The sequence below is a fragment of the Alosa pseudoharengus genome, unplaced genomic scaffold (assembly GCF_046254945.1).
Source record: "Alosa pseudoharengus isolate Yale_2024_CS ecotype anadromous, Long Island Sound unplaced genomic scaffold, YU_APseudo_1.1 YU_APseudo_1.1_scf_7, whole genome shotgun sequence".
NCBI lineage: Eukaryota > Metazoa > Chordata > Actinopteri > Clupeiformes > Clupeidae > Alosa > Alosa pseudoharengus.
This window is the reverse complement of record NW_027468859.1, coordinates 41,963,699-41,979,808: the sequence shown is the minus strand read 5'-3', so window position 1 is coordinate 41,979,808 and position 16,110 is coordinate 41,963,699. Positions and strand designations below refer to the sequence as shown.

The window sequence follows — 16,110 nt, the reverse complement described above, 5'->3', positions numbered from 1 at the left end:
AAAATAAAAACATAATTAAATAATAATAATAATAATAAAAACACTCTTACGTGTCTTAGTGTTTGTTTGAATTTCCCCTGGGGAACAATAAAGTATCTATCTATCTATCTACACTAGGAGCTTATTCACCTGTAGGCTAACAAGCCCCATAGGCATATAACTGATTTGCCAAATAGGCTGTGAAACCCCAAAAACCTGTTCTGCCAAAGCATCATTAATGTAAATGGAGGGGTGGAAGGGCTTTGCAAGTGTTTTGAAAGATTTAGATAGATAGATAGATAGATACTTTATTGATTCAAGGTCTCAGTAGCATACAGACATCACACACAACATGCACTAACAACAAAAAAAGTAATAGAAGTATATAATATAAAAAACAAAACTAAGCAATAAGGACAGTAGAAGATAAAGGGCATACTAAAATACAAATTATACTGAATAACACTAAATCTAAAACAGTATCCATAGTGTGCTTAGGGGTGATTAAGCATGAGGCGCTTGCAATGACTGAGGCAGGGACTGAGCCTGTGATTCTCTGTGCATAGTAAGGTAAGGTGCTCTGTGAGAGTGAGTGTCATGGTAATGGTGCAAATTAGTAAGTCCAACAGTGCAAGAATAAAGTCTAGAGACCAGCATAAAATAAATATGGACATATAAGAGAGTAGACAAGGTAATATAAAAAAGACTATAGAAAAACTATATCAGTGCAAGAATGGGTTGACGTAATAGGGTTACAGCCGTTATACGAGTATTGATTATAAAGCATTATATAGGTATAAGTGTGGCCAAAATCCAGCTGTGGGATGGAGGGAGGGGTTATGCATATGTGCTAATATAGCATGCCAACAGTGAAGCAGTAAGACAGTGGTAAAAAGTGGCTAGTGGACAGACAGTACAGCAAGATTTTGATACTCTGTTAAAAACACCTAGCATAGACATATCAAGACACAGTGTTTCTCCAATAATTTGTTGTAACACTTCTGGGGGGAAGATTGGCCTGTCACTTGATGTGCTTGATGGAGAGGGTGAGTGGTCCGACAGCTTGTCCTGTAAGACTAGAGAGAGAGAGAGAGAAAGAAAGAAGAAAAGGGGAGAGAGATTAGATACCATATTCATTAGCACCAAATACAAATAAATGGCCAAGTTTGTTTTTGTTTCATTTGTAGCCATGTTAGAAAATGGCAAAGTACAGAGACAGTATGTAATACCTTTCACTGCTTGCTGTCTGGAAGGTGGTGCTGAACTGGGCCGATGGAGAAGATGGGAGGGGTACGCCAGCTTGTCCTGCAGGGCTAGAGAGAAAGAGAGAGAGGTTTTTTTAACCATCTTCATGAGCAACAAATAAAACTAAATGGCAAAGGACAAATATAGTAAGTGATACCTTTCACTGCTTGCTTGAGAGGGTGGGAGGGGTCCGCCAGCTTACAGGGCTAGAGAGATTACAGAGAGATGAATAACAAACACTACTTACCCACAATTATACCTGCCACCAAAACGTAGCTTCACATCCACCAATGTAATAGTGTGCCATTGCCATACTAGCTAGCACGTTAACTCTTACCAACGAACTCTTACCAACGATGCTAACGAACACGAACATCCAACTTAACAATGTACTCTGGTCATTTCAGTCCATATAAGTATTATCTGTGATTTCAGCTACACAGGAAAATACTTGGCAAAGTCTTCGCAGCAAAATCTAACATCTAACTACAAACAGTTTTAAGTTGCTCTCTTCTGGCTAGCTGCTAAATATGAACAAGATAACATGAGATTACCGAACCACACTTGTTGCTTTTACTATCAGATTCTGATACAATTAAGATGAAACAACAGCTTAGTGATGTAGGGTAAATGGAAATACTTCCCCAATGTTGTCAAAACAAACAGTAGTCAACTTACTGACATCTCTCAATGGAAAATACCGAGAAACCTTCTCGGTGAACACACGGGATGAAATTGAGGAAAAGGAAGAAGAAATTACATCATACCCAGCGTCACTTGAAGCTCTTCGTGATTGGTCGATGCTGCAGTACCAGGAATGCCCAATGGCGTTTAATGAATGACACGCCCATGCCGCAGACGGACCCTACTCGTGGGGAGAGGGGACATTTATCTCGGCCTATGTGACCACACTGTAATGCAACTACATCCACTCTGTTTATCTGACGGGTCTCTGATCTCTCTCTCTCTCTCTCTCTCTCTCTCTCTCTCTCTCTCTCTCTCTCTCTCACACACACAATCACACACACACACACTCACACATGCAAAATGTCCTTTCTCTCACACACACACACCATGTCGCGACAAAACTATCTGTGATTATACTGTAGTATACTTAGCAAACTGCTAAAGTTATTCTACGTGAGTTGGTGAACCTGTAACGCTAAACTGCTAGCACTAAATTACTCTATGTTATTGTAACTTCAGCAAGGGAGGGATAGCTAACATTTTTTTTACCTAGAAGCTAGAATCTGCAAACTCAACTCTTCATTCTCAACTTTTCAACCGTTCACCCGAATACCTTTCAGCATACAAAATTAAAAAGTGTCTGAACATGGCATTAAGAAACATACACGAACTTCACGTTAGCAGATCAAACTTACCAGCAAATTATGTTACAGCAACGTCTGTGCCAGTCCATCTTGTATGCCAAACGCTACAGATAGCTTAGCTGAGGCTGCTCGGCTGACGATGAGGCGGGTTCACCGGTTTGCTCAGTCTTATACAAAACCCCACCCTTTTACCCATATATGGATTGGCCAGGAGGTGGGCGGGGTTAGGATTTCCCAAGGTTTTCCAAGATGGCGCCAGCCATACCCCCCATAAACGGCTTCATAACCGTTCTTTAGAAAATCTATGGGTGACGTCACAGACGCTTTGTCCATATTTTTTACAGTCTATGTGGATAACAGTTTAAGTTCCTCACTACAATAATTCACTTTTAAATAAATTAACCATTAAACTACTCAGCTATTAACTGTTTAGCCATTCCAACTCTGTTATCATAAACTATGCCTCCAGCCAACTACATTAACCCTTTAGCCGCCAGGATTTAAAAAAAATTTATTGGATTTTTACATCAAAATTTCAAAAGGCCATGGCTTGCAAGTGGTCAGAGATAAAGTCCTACTGTAAATGTGAAAATCATTGAGTATGAACAGAAGTTTATGTAGGGGGTAAATTTACTAAACCAATTTGCATATTATGACGTCACTGGATGGTAACCACCGTGAATTATGCACATTTCAGTAAATACTAGATGTTGAACATATTTGAGCAGTTTTACTTTCTTTTTTGTCATTTCACCCACATAACAAATTAACAGGAAAACGGTCACATTCTCCTTTAGAATCAGAAAAGGTGAATAACAGATCCAAGACTTCATCACACGTGATTTTTTTTTTTCAACATTTGGTGTATTTCTGCTTCAATTTGTGCAAACCTATGGCCCGCATCGCTTCCACGTTATGGATGAAATGCACGTCTTCTTCGTGTGTTTCTCGCGCGTTTCTTGCGTGCTTCCTGAAAACTTTGAAAAAAAGGTTGAGCTTGAATCGAAGCTCTGGGTGTCTGCCAACTAGTGGTCAAGAGTACAAATGAGATTTTACACTGTACTCGGGTCTATCGTCTGTTTTATTCAGTAATGACGCTTGTCGCAATATTGCGACATGGGCGGTTAGAGGGTTAAACCACCACCACCTACCTAGCAAACAGCATAGCAACCACCATAACTACCCTAGCAACAGCATAGTAACCACCTCAAGTACCCTAGCAACAGCCTAGCAACCAGTGCACGTACTCTAGCAACAGGGTAGCAACCACCTCAAGTACCCTAGCAACAACCTAGCAACCTACCTAAGTAACATGGTAAACATTGTTAACATGTTAACATTGTTAGCATAGTTAACATTGTTAGCATAACTGTTAGAAAACATTAGCCATGTTGGCTAAGTAATATGGTTAGCATAGTTAGCATTGCTAATATAGGTAACATTATTAGCATAATTGTTAGCAAACACTAGTTATGTTAGCTAAGTAACAATGTTTTTTGTCCTGTTTATGCACCACTTACTTTGTATATCACATTGTACTTTTCTGCTTTTTTGCACTTCTGGTTAGACACAAACTACATTTCTTGTACTCTGCACAATGACAATAAAGTTCAATCTAATCTAATGGTTAACATCATTAACATTGCTAACATATTTAGCATAGTTAGCATAATTATTAGCAAACATTTGCTAAGTTAGCTAAGTAACATGGTTAACATTGTTAGCATTGCTAACATTGTTAGCAAACATGAACTAAGTTAGCTAGGTAACATTGTTGGCATATTTAACCCTCTAGGCGCCACGCTCGAGTTTACTCGACTAGATGCGGCACTGAATAAAACGGCCGATTTAGTCAAATGCAAATCATATTTCGTTCGACCTCCACTCCACTAGATGGCAGACATGTCATACGTCATCCCCGAGTCCAAAAAACGTAATGCTTTAAACAAAACCTTCGAGCTACAGCGCATTGAATCAGTGCGTGCAATACCGGAGCTAGTGTGCGTGTGAGCCACTTTATCAGAGCGATATTGTCAACGTCAGCAAGTATTTGCATTAGATTATCGTCTAATGGCATCAAAAAAGTTTACCCGAAATGAAGTGTTGGGTCTTCTATTCGCGGACTCTGATTCTGAAGGGGAATATCTGCCTTCAGAAAATGACGGTGATTCGTTTAGTGACCAGGCTTCAGATGCGTCCCTGCCTTGCAATGATGCAGCTGGACAAAGTGAGAGTTTAGCTTACACCAAGCACAAACGTTGAATCGTTTGCCCAATGTCAGTGGTGGGAATAATGTTTCACGGGGTCGGAGTGTTCATCGGGAAGTTAGCAGGCATGTTAGTGGTGTGGTGAGCGAGGCTGGAGGTAATGTCCATGTAGCGCTAGCTTCTTTGTCTTCTGACCATGTGCCTCTCCGCAATCGCGGCTATAGTAACATGGGGGAGCCTTTGTCTAATGCCTTTGGGTATGTTCGACGAGGTCGAAGTGCTCATAGGACAGTTAGGGGGGAACGTAGAGGCAGTATGGGGAGTTGCAATGAGAATGACAGTAGGCCTAGTCCGAGCTGCGGAAATTCTCTCCACTCGGCGCGTGCGCGCGAGGCAGATCTGGCCATGCTGCTCACAGCAGGAGCAGAGGTGGTGACACGGAGCAGGGGAGCCATTAGGCTATGCATAGTCTATCACAAGAAGATGGGAATGCCGGCCCTGTATGGATAAGGATAGGGAGTCATTATCTCTACAGCAAAAGGCCTGCTATATATTTTTTTTTTTGTCAGCCATTTATTAGTAATGATTTACACTGTTGATTTACTATCTATTTCCCTGACCATTTAGTACATACACTATGTGTTCTTTTTTTGTGTGTTCATGTCCTTGTGATGTGTGTGTCTTTATCAGCTAAGAAAAAAACAACCAAAAAAACATCAACAAAAACAACAAAAAGAAAAAAATACTAACATTGTCTCTTGTCTTGTCTCGTCATCTCACTCCTGATCTGTGCCTTGCCATGGCAAGTGAGCTTTTGAACTAAACAGGTCTTGTCTACTTGTGTTTGTGTGTCATATGAATAATATATATGTGCCCCATACATGGAATCAGAGTGCCTACTGTATGTATGGAAAATCTCTACAGCAAAAGGCCAGCCTACCGCTACATGCATTCGGTTTGTTTCTGCCATTTATTAGTAATGATTTACACAGTTTGTTTACTACTTACTATTTACCTGAGCATTCAGTATTGTTCAATATAGCATACAGAAGGTGAGGGACATAGGTGTATCTAAATTAGCTATGTACCAAAAATGACATGTCACCGTGACTCGAAGAGCTGTAAACAGTGTTGTTTGCGTGTACACAACCGCTTGGCGCTCCAGTGGAATTTTAATTTCATGACGAGAATTCTCGGTCTAACCGTTCATGTGCCGTTGAAACGGCATAAATAGGCGACCCATCAGGCCAGCACTATAACTCCGAGCGTGGTAAACAAAATCAGATATGTCAGGCAGTAAATGCTCCCGTTAAGAACCAAACCAGATTTTGTTCAAATCTACACACCTATGGCTACTGAAAAATGTAAGGTTCATTTAGCAAATGTTATTTTAAGTGTTAAAAAACATTGTTGTTTTAGAATTTCTGAACAAAAGTATTTTGTTTATTTTTCCCCATAGACTTGGCATTGGCACTATGACATCACAATGGGCTAATTAAATTGATTTGCACCTGTATCAACTGCTTTCTGCTCAACTAGGCCAACTCTCTACTGTATGTGTCTGTCCATTCTACAAGAATATAAGGCACATTCCATCCAACTTTCTATCCCTTCAGCCTCTTCAAACCATTCACCCATCCACCTATTAAACTATCTATCAACATCCATTCAACTTTCTGTCTATCAACATCCATTACACTATCTGCATTCAACTTTTAAACTATATACTCTGTCTCAGGCTTTAAGCATACAATCTGGCTCTCTTAAGACTACAGATCCTGTTCAACTATTTCCTCTGCCTACCCTGGAAACTCCAGAGTTCTCGCAAGAGCACAATTTGAATATTGGTGTATCTGATATAGGCGGGCCAGAGGCGAGCTAAACAGATGACAATCGTAGTTTTATCCAATTGCGTCGAAGTCCGGTATCAGTCAGTAAACGTTAGTCGTATTGTGTTATCAAATTGCGTGCAGTGAGATTTTCAAATGCACACTTAGTGCTGCCCCTCGAGTGGAGCCATTACATTATTCGTGGCCAGACCCTTAATCTTTCTAGATTACCAGGGTCTGGAATCTCCAGGCTATCCTCTGCCCACAACTGTTTCAAAATAATTGTCCTCACTACAATAATTCACTATTAAATAATTAATCTATTTAAACTACTCAACCATTTCAACTGTCAGTTGTCATCAAGTTTGTTTTGCATTTTATGTTAATATGTTTTGCATTTTCATGCACTGGTAATTTCCTCGAAATTACATTTTCTAGTTTGCATATATTGTTAGTGCAAGCTAATAAGCATAATTTGGGTCTCATCTTGTGATGGAGTGCCAATACCAATTCATTAATTTTCATTTATTATACAGGCAAGGATTAAAAGTAACAATGCAGTTACAGGCCTTAAAACCTGTTCTGCAGCACCTGAAGGACAAAGATGACATCACAATACAGACATGTCACAGATCATATCAAAACAGGGTAACACTTTACTTGACAGTATCGACATAAGAGAGAAGAATTTGACATAAAGGAGAGAATTTGAGTGGCATTCTGGTATTCTGACCAGGAATGGAAATAACTCAATAGCTACAAGTGTGAAAGAGAATGTGTTTGTATGCCTTTTTGAAATTTGTGATCGAGTATAGGGTTCTGATGTGATAGGGAATCTCTTTCCAGATTTCGGTGTATGTATGAAAAAAAGATCTCTGACCATGTACTGTTACTCTGAACTGTTTTTGTAGGCAGGTATTGGAATAAGTGCTTGTGTGACTGATCTGGTAATGCGCTCCTGACGTGCATTATGTGTTTGAAAAATAACAGTAAGAGTTGGTGTTCTAATTCTACTTTGTTGAATCTGGAAAAAAAACAATGGCATTGCTATTTATGTAGTTCTGAGAAGTCATGGCATTTGAGTGTGTGAGTGTAGTGCAGTGGTGAGTCCAATTAGAAAGATTATTGAGTCTTGCTATTTGTTTGACATGTTGAGAGAATGTTTGCATGTAGGTAGGTTTCTGAGCCAGAAAGAGACAGATATGGTCCGATCTGGCTGAAAACTAAATTTCTGAATGAATTTCTTAGTTCGTTTTTGCATTTGCTGTCTATAAGTGTCAAGGAGCACGCCAAGGTATTTGTATGTTTTTGTGGTGGTAAGAGCTTGATTTGAAAAAAAGAATAGGAATCAGAAAATGATAAGCATTTTCTAGGTGAGTGGAAATACATATTTGGTTGACATTGATAGTTAAATGATTATCTTTTAGCCAGTGATGTAGATAAGAAAGCTCAGAGGATAGTTTAAAAGTTGTGACATCAGAGTTAGGGTCAGAGAGAAAAATTACACTATCATCAGCATACGACAGCAGTTTGAATATTTACACACATGAGGAAAATCACTGATATGCAGCGCCTATAAAAAATATTCACCCACCCTTGGATATTTCTCCATGGCATCTTGATCAATTTAATTTGCCCTATTTTACAATGATTTACAAAAATGCCCTCTTTAATGAGAGTGAGAGCAAATTTCTACAAATTAATTAAACATATATAATGCAAAACAATTGCATAAAAATTCACCCCTTTCAAGTCAGAATTTAGTAGATGCACCTTTGGCTGCAATTAAAGAATAGAGCCTGCTTGGATAGGTCTCAATTAGGCGGGGATCACAACGCTCAGACCATAATAAGTTCTATCTCGTTCCTATAGTAACACAAACGGTTTGCCTTAACTGACAATTGAATACACTCGCGTTGCGCTTTGAAAGTTGAACTAAGTTCAACGCTCAGCTTGCTCAACGCTAGCTTTACACCAGTGTTGCCACCTTTCTGCTGCTGAACCATAGAGAACAATAGGAAACCTGCTGCTTGCTGCTGGCTAATGTGATCCCCGCCTAGGCTTTCACATTTGGATGCAGCAATTTTACTAATTTTTTCTTTTTCAAAACTGCTCAAGCTCTGTCAGGTTGGAAGGGGATTGGGCGTGTACAGCCATTGTCAACTCCAGCCATAGATTTTCTATTACAGGATTGAGGTCTGAGCTTTGACTGGGCCACTCCAGAACATTCACCTTGTTGTCTTTAAACAATTTCTGTGTAGTTTTTGCTGTATGCTTTGGCTCATTGTCTTGCTGGAAAGATTGTCCTCCAGGATTGCCATATATTTTGCTGAATTAATTTTACTTTAACCTTTACAAGCCTTCCAAGGCCTGCTGTCAAGAAGTATCCCCACAGCATGATTTTGGTGATGAGCAGTGTTTGGTGTCCGCCAAACATATTATTTAGTCTGATGGCCAAAAAGCCAGCATTCTCAAGGGTGCTGCAGAAAGGTGGCTGAAAAAGCCTAAAAAGTATTTTTTTCGAGGAACGGCAACTTTCCATATTCCTTTTTCAAAACTGTACTTCTACTTTCACTCAAGTACATTTTTGAGCACGTAATCTACTCTTTACTCTGATACATTTTCAATTGTCTTTTGTTACGAGTACAAGTTTATTATCAGAGAAGAAAGTATCTTGAGGGAGAAAAGCGCACCCCTCCCTCGGTGCACAACGGCGTGGGAGAAAAACAACAGGGCTTCAGAATGCCCTGGATACAAATCCTGCAGATTGGTGGAAAATTAACACAACAAGATTCCCGAGGCTTGCTACATTGGTACGGCGCTATCTATGTGTAGACTACCCACAACCTCAGTCCCATCTGAGCAAGCATTTTTAGAGGCCGGACTGACAGTAAACTGATTGCGCGCACAGTCGCACACCTCACCCCAGAACATATAGATATGTTAATTTTTCTGAAAAAGAGCATATAGACTAACTGACCTGTAACTTTAGGAAGTCACTGGTTCAGGCAGTTGTTTAATGGTCAATTGGTTAATGGTTTAATGGGCTTTTTTTGTTGGCCTACAGGTGTCCATTTTTATTTCAATTAGGCTAGCTGACGTTACATGTCGTGTTGCATAGCCAACCACTTGCCAATAAATTGCTGTGAATAAATTGCTATCCAATACAGTTTAAAGTGAAATGAAATGTTCCATCAAGTAGGCCTATCCAGCCTATTTCAATGTAGCCTGTAATATCTTCCGTTGCGCAGCCTTAAGCCACGTGCAATTGGCAGTAAATTAATTGCTGCGACTATGAAATACTGTTTAAAAAGTTGAATGTAAAAGACCACATCATGTTTTCATTACTCTTACTACTATTACTATTACTGTGTCCTGTTTATTTCTTTTTCAAGCTCATAAGCAACATGGGTGACATCCAGGTTTAATGCATAATCAATTATTGTTCATTAACGTTAGTGAAAGTCGATTAAGAAAATTACTATACATTTGCAACCCTACACTCAAAAAAATATCTTGTTGGATTTAATTAAAAATGTTTTGTCAAGTGGTTCCACGAAACTGTATTAAATAAATCTAAAGATACTATATTCTTTTCAATTGACTCAAATAAATAACATTAACTGAACAAGAGTGAATAAAGTAGATGGTAAGTAATTGAATTCCTTCATTTTTATTTAGTATTCTTACATTGAACCAACTTAATATGGCTGTGTTCAACCAACTTAATGCTGTTATGTTCAATTAATTCAGCATTCTTACATTGACTCAACTTAATACTGTCCTGTTCAATCAAAGTCACATTGTTAGGTTCAATTAATTTAAGTTAAAAAGATATCTAGCACACATCCATATTAATTTAAGTTTAAGTGATACAGTTACGTGGAACCACACTTGACAAAACTTTCTTAAGTAAACTCATCCAAAAAACAAAGTTCTTAAGTAAATCCAAAGTAAACAAGTTGAATTTGTTCTGCATAACATTTCTAAATAAAATTGAACAAATGTGTTCAAATAGCAAACAGACACACGGTCTTCAAAACAAATTTGCATTTATTTAGCTCCATTCTCATCAAACCATCAGGGACATTTTTTAGTAAAATAGAAATGCAATGAACAGAAAAATATCTCTGCTAAACACGGCATGTTTAGTTTTGTTACATTGTTAGTGATTCAACTATATCTTCTAGTGGAGGCATTGGCACCCTCATGTTTGATTGCAAAGATCCCGATGGTGGTTTTCTCCATCTGGCTCTGGGCATCAGTCAGCATCCTTTACCACAGACCAAAAAAAATACATTTAATTGATGACTTTTCAAACAAAAGTATATGTCTTTAGATATGTTTGAATTCAGTGGATTAACCTCACATCTCCCATCTCCTTTAAATTAAAGCAATGGTTCTGAGTGAATTTCACCCTTGGGTCATTTGCATGATCATTGCGAGTGCCAACCCACCCCCCCCCCAGTAGCTTTTTTCCCTTTGGTCGAAAGTTTGTAAGTAGCCTACACCAGGAGTTTATTTAAATAACACTTGCCTGAAAGCTTCTGCTGCTACCGCTACGTCAACATCACTTCCGTGATTTGTGAAAAGCCCGTAAAAGTCCTTTGCGAAATTCACACGTGTAAAGGAAAAGCTAGTGAATTCAACACTCCATAGTCATATATTGATAACTGGATGATATATGAAATTGTATTTTCAGGTCAATAAGTGTTGACCTGAAAATACAAGCATTTATCAAACTTATGCATCGCTTTCTGCCAGGACTTTTACGGGCTTTTCCCAAATCACAAAGTGACGTCGACGTATCGTTGCAGTAGGTGTTGTTTACAGACCCTTTTTGTACTACTGTAGAAGTTTGGTAATATTCCGGACATTTTAGTGGGGTAATTTACGAGATACACTTCTGGTTTCAAAAGTGCTAATGCTAAGCCATTGGGCTGAAACATAGACTGATAGTGCGAACTTGACCAATGTTCGACCAAGGGAAAAAAGCTTCTGGGGGTGTGTTTGGCTCGTGGTCATCGTGCAAATGGCCCTAGGGTGAAATTCACTCCGAACCATTGCTTTAGACTCTCTGCTCTCCCAAATCCCTCTAACGTCTATGATTTCTTTTAACTCAAAAGCTAGTTAACCAAAGATTAAAACTTTGGGTGACATTTTACCAACACAGACTAGGAAGCTTTGTCTGTAAAGGGTGTATGCATGGTCAGTGACAAACAGACCAATGGTGACTTGTTCTGCTGTAACATGCATTCTGCTTTAATATGCATATAGACAGACTTAACAAAACATTACAAGCACCGAAACATGAACAAGGAAATGTCCATGGGTACTAAAATAATATAAGAAGCCATATTCATTCATACCCATCTTGCCACTAGACGTACCACTCCTACTCTCGCTGCTGTAATGCTTTACTGTTTTTTTGATATTCATTTACACTTACCAGGTATTCCTTTATGAGTTTCTCCGAGCCTTCGTACACAAGTGCTTTCAGGTTGCAAGTTCTCAACAAGCCAATGGTATGATTCTGCAAAATAGGGAAATGAACATACAACTTACATTTACAAATTAAGTATCTTAATGTTTAACATGCCTTACCATGCAACCCCCAATGTTAAATGTTAAGAGAGATTTTTGGAACGCACTGATCTTCAATGTAAATCTATTCATGGGGTTGAAACAGGCAGTACACCCCTATGTCAATGTTAACTTTCAAATTCATGTCAGCAAGGTAAGACCTTTCAAAAAAAGTTAGCAGTTGCATGGTAAGGTCCGGTAGCTCATGGCCTAATATTGGATCACAGGTTTTCAAAGTGGGAGGCACAAAACAACTTCTCACTAACCTGGTCAATGGCAGCCATGATCTCCTCCCTTCCTATGCACACACAGCAGACAGCCTGGAGCAGTTGATGTCGAGTTCTGACATTCTGACAACGTTATGAGGGGAGAGGAGATAGGAAGAACAAGTAACAATACAACCCAGCATTTGGAAATACAGAAAGAATTACAATTAGCATATGGCATGGGTGTCTGTGACCAAAGTGACCATGAGCTAACCTGTAATACTTCAATAAATGAGACCTTGATGACACTCCGGTCTTGCGCTCTTTGCACTGCCACATAAAGGCCTGTGGGGAGAAAGAGAAAGTATATCAAACTCAACAAATTTACACTAAAATGTGTAAAACTATAATAATATTAGATCACAGAATCAATTGAGAATTTTAATAAAATTGAACTAGGAAGATAACCTTTAATTAGATTGGCTTGTTTGTGATTTAATTAGTTACTTGTTTGTGATTAACAAATCATTCAAACATTGAAGAGTAGGCAGCTTCTAGCATGACAAATGTGAAATTATTTACCTCCCGAATATAGTGGTTGAGAACAAATGTGTGTGCTTAAAATTGACAAGTTCCCATGCAAGAAACTGCCATTTGCTTTCTTTAACTGATATATAAGCCGGATGAGAGCCAAGTAGCCTATGATAGCAATACAAAAATAATGACAAGTCTGATGTTCCTGCAACTGCTGTACTTGCAGCTACACGTGGCTAATGTTAGCAGCTACAGAGAGACTAGGCAAGATGGCAGAGTTTGCTACACGAACATTAAAATGATTAAAATGTTTCTTGATGGACTTTAGAGCCTGCATAATTGTTCATGACACACAAGGATAATTTGGTCAAACAGAGTGGGGTGCACCTAACAGTTACGTTTAAACATTAAACTTTTCCAATACTGATCCAACAATTAGTATTCACATAAACCCAGGCAGGGTTTGTATGGGGCTAACGATAGCTGCTATCTTATCCAGTTAAATACATGAAGTTGTCTTGACCTTGGCACTTCTATGAACATTCAATTGTGGTTTATATGAAATAACCCCATCAAGGCACCACCCCTGTCTATCTTCAGTAGGGAGTAAAACCAGAGAATGTCTAATAAGGGGAGAACTGCCACTCTCGGAAAACTTCCGGTTTCTAAACTGTTTTGAACTGGTTGCAGTTCCTTCTGTGGTTCCACATGAGGGCGCTCGTCCACGAGTGCAGAATGCATGGAGGTCTATGGAGCTGTACCCCTCAAAATCCACTTTTCTCGGGATATAATTTTTTTCCAAGTAATTTGAATATTGTTTTCGAAAGGGGAGGCAAAGAAAATACACTTGGTTGAGTATTATATTTTTTAACGTCACTTAATTGTTCTAAAAAGCCTTTCAAACGTGTCAATGACGTCATTCATTAGCACAATGCTAGCGTGTTATGGGCAACAACGACCCAACCTGTAAGAAATCAAAAGGACATAAGTACTCGTTCATTCAACTTTTGACCTATAACCCATGTTGAAGTTATACAAACTACAATCAAATCTGAGATTTGTCAACGACAATCAGGTGAAAGAGGCAAATTTAGCCGTCTAGCTCCATTGACTCCCATTCATTCTGCACTCATGGCGATCGCCCCCAGTGGAACTCTGGTGGAACTGCAACCAAAATTCGGTACAATGGGACTTAATACGGAGTGGCAAGGCTCTCCGTAGACGGGCTCTGGTAAAACTAAACTGGGAAACATGATAGAATTCTAGCCTGAGATGACTTAGCTCGCCAGCCACCATGACAGATTTAGTAGCTAACATTAGAAGCTAGCTGCTCGAGTTTAGTAACACATGTACACTATAAGATCTACTAAAATGATTATTTAAGTTGTTGTTACGACAAACTCGCTAAACTCAAAATAAAAACACAATGAACAGCAACAAATACATACCTTGCAATTACAGGATCCAAAAATGTTCCGTGAGTAAGCAAGGAAAAAATGGCGGAGCTTCACTTTCTCAACCGTCACTGGCGGAGTCCTCACCATGGTCCTCATAAGTTGTGAAATAATGCTACGGCAACTATAGAGGGACAAATTTCCTAATCTAATGCGTTTTGTTCAAGAAAGTTGTGTAGATCCAATGCAAACATGTTAAGTTAATCAGCAAAAACGCATTATTGATTTGAAATAACACAACTAACTCAATTTCACCTTAGAAACCTAATTTTGTTCTGTAAATCCTACGAAAGAGGATTTATTAAGATGAACAATAGTGAGATTTCATTTTTTTGAGTGTACTTGTGACCTGTTTGTTAAGGATGAAGAAAGCTTTTTTAGCACAGAAGAAGAGAGGAGTGATAGGATCTGATGATGCACTGTGTCAAAGGCTTTACAAAAATCAATAAATAGCTTAAGTGATGTGACCCAGAGTCCTGCACGGGTCCAATTTTTTTTAATCCGCACCTACCCGTACCCATCATGTTTAAAACCGCATCCGACCCGTTTTCCGACACCAGAGCTAGTTAAAATCCGTACCCGACCCGACCTGCATTAAATAAAACTGACACCCGACCCGTACCCGAGTTAAACAGACACGTTTAAGGAACTAATTACACAACCATTAACATTGCAGATCCAACTTCAGCTGAAGTTGACAGGCTTCATGATGTATTGTGGTAACCTGGCTACTTTTCAACACCCGAGTGATAACATTTTAACACTTTTCAAGCAGATGCGTCTACAAGGCTATCGCCACGCAAATGGCTAATTTAGAATTTAAACACGGCTTTGCACACACAACTTATTAACAGCAGTAGTAGGCTAGCCTACATTAAATGAAGGAATGATTCGGTCATAACCTACACCGGATTATGCATTAGCCTGTGAAACTTTATGGAAATAGGCATAATACGTGTGACACTAGCCTGTTTATTTGAGTGCAAGATTGAATGGGAAAAATGTGGCCTACCTTTTCCCAAGCATAGGAGAAATCTCGCTCGCTTGCAGGGATGTCAATAGATCTCACAATCTAGGCAATATTGGGAATTAAACGAGCATGCTCTCTCCACCATGACAACATGTCAAAAGAGTCATCTTTAGGCGTTTTTTAATCAATGTGCAGCCACTTTGTTCTGAAAGACTGCAGGCAGATCCCACGCATGTGATTTTTAAAAATGAAAGTATAGGCGCCTGTTTTGGGAAGGCACGTACGAAACGTGTATTTCAAATGCTTTTATCAACTTGAATTGCAGGCATATTATTTAGGATGTGTTACTGTAGAAAATATTGTTACATATGCACGTGATGTTTATGAAAGGCCAATTCCGACCCGTGTCACCCGTGTCCGACCCGCACCCGCCACAGCAGAATATTTTTCACCCGTTTCATCAAAATGTGCGGGTCACCCGTCGGGTACCCGCGGGTACCCGAACCCGTGCAGGACTCTGATGTGACCTTTGTTAAGAGAGTCACATATTTTTTTCGGAGAATAGTAGCCTAACAATGCAGACTTGGTTGATCGCTTGGCATGAAAATCATGTTGAGTGTGACTAAGCCAGTTGTTGTTTTCAAGGTAGAAACTTAATTGATTACATACAGTTAAGAACAAAATTATTCATACCCCTGGCAAATATTGATTCAATGTTGATTTTCTCTTTATCAATATGTTTGTTCTGACTGAAAATTACACTACCACATGT

The 16,110-nt window shown here is 39.1% G+C and overlaps 1 protein-coding gene and 1 long non-coding RNA gene across 4 annotated transcripts in view; one reads left to right on the top strand and one right to left on the bottom strand.

The window, feature by feature from the left end:
• Positions 1-16,110, top strand: part of enah (ENAH actin regulator) — a 205,585-nt gene that overhangs the window by 43,887 nt on the left and 145,588 nt on the right. The window lies entirely within an intron of this gene.
• Positions 10,627-14,710, bottom strand: LOC143110094 (uncharacterized). The gene is made up of 5 exons (XR_012984061.1): positions 14,363-14,710; positions 12,655-12,725; positions 12,441-12,524; positions 12,041-12,124; positions 10,627-10,864 (listed from the first exon to the last, which is right to left on the bottom strand). It is a non-coding gene; the product is annotated as an uncharacterized LOC143110094 (long non-coding RNA).